Below are 6,248 nucleotides of genomic sequence, written 5' to 3' on the forward strand. Positions count from 1 at the left end.
AGCTGTTGCTAGTCAACCTGATGTCATTCCACCTTCTACTAATCCACCTGAGTTCCAACCAAGGACTAATGCTACTCTTGGAATGCCATTTAGCTTCATGACTTCTGATACTCTTGGAGCTTTAAACCAAGGAGGATCCATGCCCATAACTTCTGGAGTGCCAACTATGACTGGGCCTGTTTTCCCATTTCCTACTCCACCTCCTCATTCAGAAGTTCCTCATCCTGCTTTTTGTGGTCCTCAGTTTGCTAATCCAGAAATGCATCCAATACCAACTGCTGAAAGAGCTCAACCTGTTGAGAGATCTGCTGAGAAGTATAAGATTCTTGAGGAAAGGATCCGAGCTATCGAAGGTTTTAGTGCCTATGGGATGAACGCTGAAGAAATGTGCTTGGTTCCTAATCTGGTTATTCCTCCCAAGTTCAAGACTCCCGACTTTCAGAAGTACAAGGGTTTAAGCTGTCCGAAGAGCCACATTATCATGTACTGTTGTAAGATGGCTTCTCACATTCACAATGAACCATTGCTCATCCATTGCTTTCAAGATAGCTTGTCTGGGGCATCTCTGAACTGGTATATGAATCTGGAGCGTAATAGGATCCGATCTTGGAAGGATTTGTATGATGCCTTTCTCAAGCAATACCAATACAACATCGACATGGCACCGACTAGGTTGCAACTTCAGAATCAAGCACAAAAGACCAATGAGACATTCAAAGAATATGCCCAAAGGTGGAGAGAAATGGCTGCTCAAGTTAATCCACCACTTTCTGAATCCGAGCTGGTTGATATGTTCATGAACACTCTTCAAGGACATTACTATGAAAGGATGGTGGGTAGTGTTTCTTCTGGCTTCTCCGATCTAGTTAGGATTGGTGAAAGAATTGAGAATGGCTTGAAAATTGGTAAGATCCAGAATCCCGCCAATGCTACTGCTGCTAATCCATATGGGTACAAAAAACCTCAAGGTAATTTCATCAAAAAGAAAGAAGGTGAGACTAGTGCTGCTTCTGCTCAAGATCAAGCTCCCTACTATCAAGTGAACGCCACCGCTCCTCAAGCTTATGTGGCACCTGTTGGTCAACAACCTTGGGTTCCATATCAGCAATATGTTCAACAACAACAACAAGGTTATCAACAGAGACAAGGTCAACAGAGACAGAATAGGCCAAAAAGGGTGTATGATCGTGTGCCAATGTCTTATAGCCAACTTCTTGCTACCTTGCTCGACCTCAAACTGATTCAGTTAGCAGAAGCGAGGCCTCCTCCTGATCCTCTCCCTCCAAATTACAAGATCAATGCCAAATGTGAATTCCACTCTGGGGGATCTGGTCACACTACTGAAGAATGCAGAGTTCTCAAGGACAGGGTTCAGGATCTGATTGATGCAAAAGAGATTACATTCGCACCTGTGGCACCTAATGTGGTCAACAATCCCATGCCACCTCACAATGGAGCTTCCACCAGTGGACCATGAAGACTTTATGTTTGTCAGAGAACATTTCATTTGCATTAAAATAAGGCCAAACTTGCCATTGTATATATTTCTCTAGTATTTTCAATTGTACTATTTTCGTTGTTATCAAGTACTTCTCATCGTAAGAAAATCATTCTGTTTGAATAAATAAAAATAATGCAATATACATGTTTTTCTCAAATCATTTCATCTTTGTCATTATGTTCATTGATATTCAACTCATTTGTCTTAAGCAACTAAAAAAGGAGAATGATGAAAATCAAAAAAACACATGAATCACTGATTGTATGCTTTTGGAACAAAGATCCTGCTGACGATGTACAGGCATTATTTCAATTCCCAAACACGGGAGTTATAAGGGAGTGAAACCCTCGTCAACCCCTTTGAGCCTAAGGAGTAGTAGTTTCTTTTCAAAAAATACAAAACCCTCAATCTTAACCAGGGGCAGGGTAGTCTTCAGTTGGTGCGACCGAGCGCTCAACTTTCAGGTATTCCATCAGAGGATCAATCATATCTCAGATCTCACAACAAAAAAAAGAAGAGCACAATCCACAATGGATGTCTCCCATTCACTAAGAAGAAGGCAGTCACAACCTTTTCATCAATTCAATCACCAAAGTCATACAACTTGTTCCCGAACGAGACAAAAAAAAAGAATGAAAAGAAAGTTATGAATCATGATAAAAAAAAGAAACAATAGCCCGCTAAGTCAAAAGAAAAAAGAAAAGCTTTGAAGCAATTGACTTAGGCAAAAATTAGGGCATATCCCGCTGGACAACGAAAACCAAATTCAAAAGAAACTTTTTGTCCAGGCAAAAGTTAGGGATAGCAAAAGGCAAAGTAAAGGAAAAATCCTCCAAGGGACAAGTTGTTGTGACCATCATTGGAAACACCAAAGGGTGGCTGCCACCTTCATCAAAGCCATAAAGGATCCTCATCCATCACAATCCTTCCTGAAAGGCGAATACTCGTGTCAAACTGACTGAACATAGGACTGGAGAACATCACGAAGAAGGGGTGGGTTAAGTAGAACTTGAGCCTTTATCCTTTGTTTCTCAAACCGTGAACCCGGCCACGTTACAACCCTCAAAAGTCCTAATTGAAGCAGGGTTCGTTCCAAAAGTATACAAACTGTGAAATCATGTCAAACTGACTCCTATTGTTGCTGTGTCATTTGTGTTAGTATTAGTACAACATTTTGACAAATAAAACCTTTCTTTGAGATTAACATGTGCATTGCATTCTCATTATCTTTTTCAAAACAGAATTGTGTCCAATCTAAAAGCAAGTACTTGATACCAAGGAAAGTTCAACATTGAAACTCCATCGAGTAATCTTACAAAGGCAAAGGTTGGTCATCTGCAAAGCAAATATCTGAAGCATCCATTTGGTGGAATAGTTCCTTTCAATCTGGGGCACTCACTCCATGATCAACACTGGGGCAGACCATTGCAATCTCCATCATTCAAGCACTATCAAAAGTTCTATCTCAAAAGATCACGCAAGCTGGGGCAAGATAGAAACAAGTCGTTTCTTCATCTTCAAGCAAGTGTCAGACATGTGTCGAGGAGTCAATCCAAACACCTCACCCTCAGGAGTCCTGTACTTCAAGCTATGACCTTTCCATAAAGGCATTCTCCATCCACTCCTTATATCCTGGAAGCAATCATTCCATTCATCATCATACATGCATCATGCATATCATTGCATTCTCATTGGCATATCTCCCTCAATAATCCAATCATCAACAAAGCTGGGGCATCCACCCTATCTTGAATCAAGCAGAGTTCAGAACTCCGCCTAATCTATTCCCCATAAAAGCAGAAACCCTGACCATCCTATCAGTACACTGCATATAGAACTCATTGCATTGCATCTCCTGAAGTGCATAAAACAAATGAAACATTGCATATGAAGCATAAGCCAAGTTACTCATCAGATGAGGTCCCTACAAGCATCAATTGATATTCCACTGGATCACTCAGAGTTACCATTGTGATGTCATCTCCCAAAGTCAATCATGTTCATCTTTCTTCAACCCAGAGTTGATGTTTTTTGTGTTCGACCCAGAGTTGATTTTCCTTTCATCTTTTAACTCCGAGTTAATTATCTTTTCCCTCTCGACCCAGAGTTGATGGTTATCTCTTCTTTTATTCAACCCAGAGTTGATCTTTTTCTTGTTCCTTTCTCAACCCAGAGTTGAAGGATATCTTTTCTTTTATTCAACCCAGAGTTGATCTTATTTCTCCTTCCCACTCAACCCAGAGTTGACGGTTACTCCTAATTGTATATCTTCCCTCTTTCAACCCAGAGTTGAATTACTTTCTCTCAACCCAGAGTTGATCTTCTTTCTTTCTCTCAACCCAGAGTTGATCTTCTTTCTTTCTCAACCCAGAGTTGACTTCCTTTTCTTCTTCAACCCAGAGTTGATACCCTTGCTCAACCCGGAGTTGATGCCTATATCTCATCCCATTAATATTGATTTCCCTTTTCATTCTCAATCCAGAATTGATGTTTACCTCTTATTCAACCCAGAGTTGACTTTCCTTTATTCTTCAACCTAGAGTTGACCCACTTGTCTTCCTCGACCCAGAGTTGACGGTTATTTCAGATTGTTCATCTTTCCTTTTTCAACCCAGAGTTGATGTTCTTACTTTCTTTCTCAACCCAGAGTTGGTACCTATATCTTGTCCCATTAATACTGATTTCCCTTTCCGTTCTCAACCCAGAGTTGATGTTTACCTCTTATCAAACCCATAGTTGACTTCCCTTTATTCTTCGACCCAGAGTTGACTCACTTTTCTTTTTCAACCCAGAGTTGATGCGTATTTCATTTCTAACCCAGAGTTAATTTGATCAATCCAGAATTGATACATTCTTCCTCAATGGAGTTGACACCATCTCTTCCTCAGTGGATCCTATCTCTCACAAGGCAAATTTTCAGGTTCACTTGATATTTAATCTTCTTCCACCTTGAATGCTCGAAAGGCTGACACCAATCTCACCTTCAGGTTTAAGATGATTAAATAGGGGCAGCTGTTGCACCCCAAAATTTACCCATCTAATTTTACTTCTATCTGGCTTAGGCTTCACATTTCATCTGCATATCTCTCCCCTAAGTCATCTAACACATCACTTCACCCCCATTCATCAGATTCAATCTCTAAACCATCTCTTCAATCAACGCCTCTGAATACTGCTTCATCATCATCATTTCTCATCGATATCACCTTCGACGCAACATCACCATCTTCACAACACCAGCTTCAATTACAAACAATAGCTCACGTAATCAGGATAGAGGAAGATCGCACAAGGAGAAGAAGAGTTAAAAATATACAAGAAACAGATGAAGCACGTCACCTGAGTGTCTCGGAGGTCGTGAATCTCCGCCGCTGCAAGAGGAGCTCCGGTCTTCGGAACCAGGTTCTCCCGATATCTTTCCTTAATCTTCTTCGCATTTTCAAGATGCAATTAAGTTCACCTTCAATTTCTGGAAATGCTTGCTCGAATCCATGATTATCGTGGCTTAGGGTTTAGTTTTTGTGTTGCTCGATCCGGATGAACGACGAGCTTTCGGTGTGGATTGATGTTAGAATCGGACTCGAGGCACTTTTTAGCTTAGGGTTGTGTTTGGAAATCGTTGATTCTCGGTGAAGTGAGGACGGCGATGGTGGTGAGGCCTACCGGAAATCGCTCCGGCGAGATCGAGAGAGAAAGAAAGAGGGTTTACGTTTAAGAAGCTGAAGAGTCATATTACCAACTCTAAATTCCCCTTTCTCCTTTTATTTTTTTTAATTAAGATCAATTGATCCTTTGATTAAGATTAATCGAATTCTGATGTAGATTTAATTTGAATTAAGACAAAAAATCTAAATTAGCCATGTTAATCTGAATTAATCAATTGGGCCACGAAAATTCTGATTCACACCCCTTGGGAAGCCCAGCCCACGTTTATTCTTTGATTGAAAACTGAACAAAATAACCCTCGGGCCAATTCTTTGGGCCCTGGCAGAATTGCTAGCCATACAGCAACATTTCCTTCTCACCCCCTGAGGCCATCTATGTTATTTGATTGAATTCATGATTTAATTAGATTTTTTACCATTTTCTCTTAATAATAAAATCATCATTTTTCTACTATTATTTTTAGGCTTTAATACATATATTGTCACATAAAAAATAATCATAAAAAATATTAACTTTTAGGCTATTTGTTTTTTAGTCTTTTTACTTGACTTGTAATCCATTTGCTCTCATAAAAATCAACATAAAAATAATAGTACTTTTAACTCACTTTTGTGCTATATTTTGACTTGTTCTATTTCATGCTCTTGCACTATTTTCATGTATCCTACTTGTTGACTTCTAATTGTAATCTTTATGTTCATATTCTTTTATTCCTAACCTTAGGTAGAAACCATGATAACATTAGGTAGAAATTCCCTTCATGCTTAGGCTAGTTTCTTTTCCTTTTCAACCTTAAAACATCTAACAAATACTTGAATTAAATCCCATAAAAAAATACAAAGAAAACACTTAAAAAACACTAATAAAAAAGTGAAAATTCTTAAAAAGGGAATGGAAGCTTGAACGTCCCTTGCTTTAGGGAACGTTCGAGTGCTTGGATCTCCCTTGCTTTAGGGTTCCATTCAGGCGTAAGTTCCCAACTTCTAAAAAACACAAACCAAAGAGCAACTCGAGTCTCCCTTGCTTTAGGGTGCCACTTGAACGCTCAAACTCTTTTCTCTATCTCGCCTCCGAGGCATTC

Source organism: Vicia villosa, unplaced genomic scaffold (genome assembly GCF_029867415.1).
Source record: "Vicia villosa cultivar HV-30 ecotype Madison, WI unplaced genomic scaffold, Vvil1.0 ctg.000030F_1_1, whole genome shotgun sequence".
Lineage (NCBI taxonomy): Eukaryota > Viridiplantae > Streptophyta > Magnoliopsida > Fabales > Fabaceae > Vicia > Vicia villosa.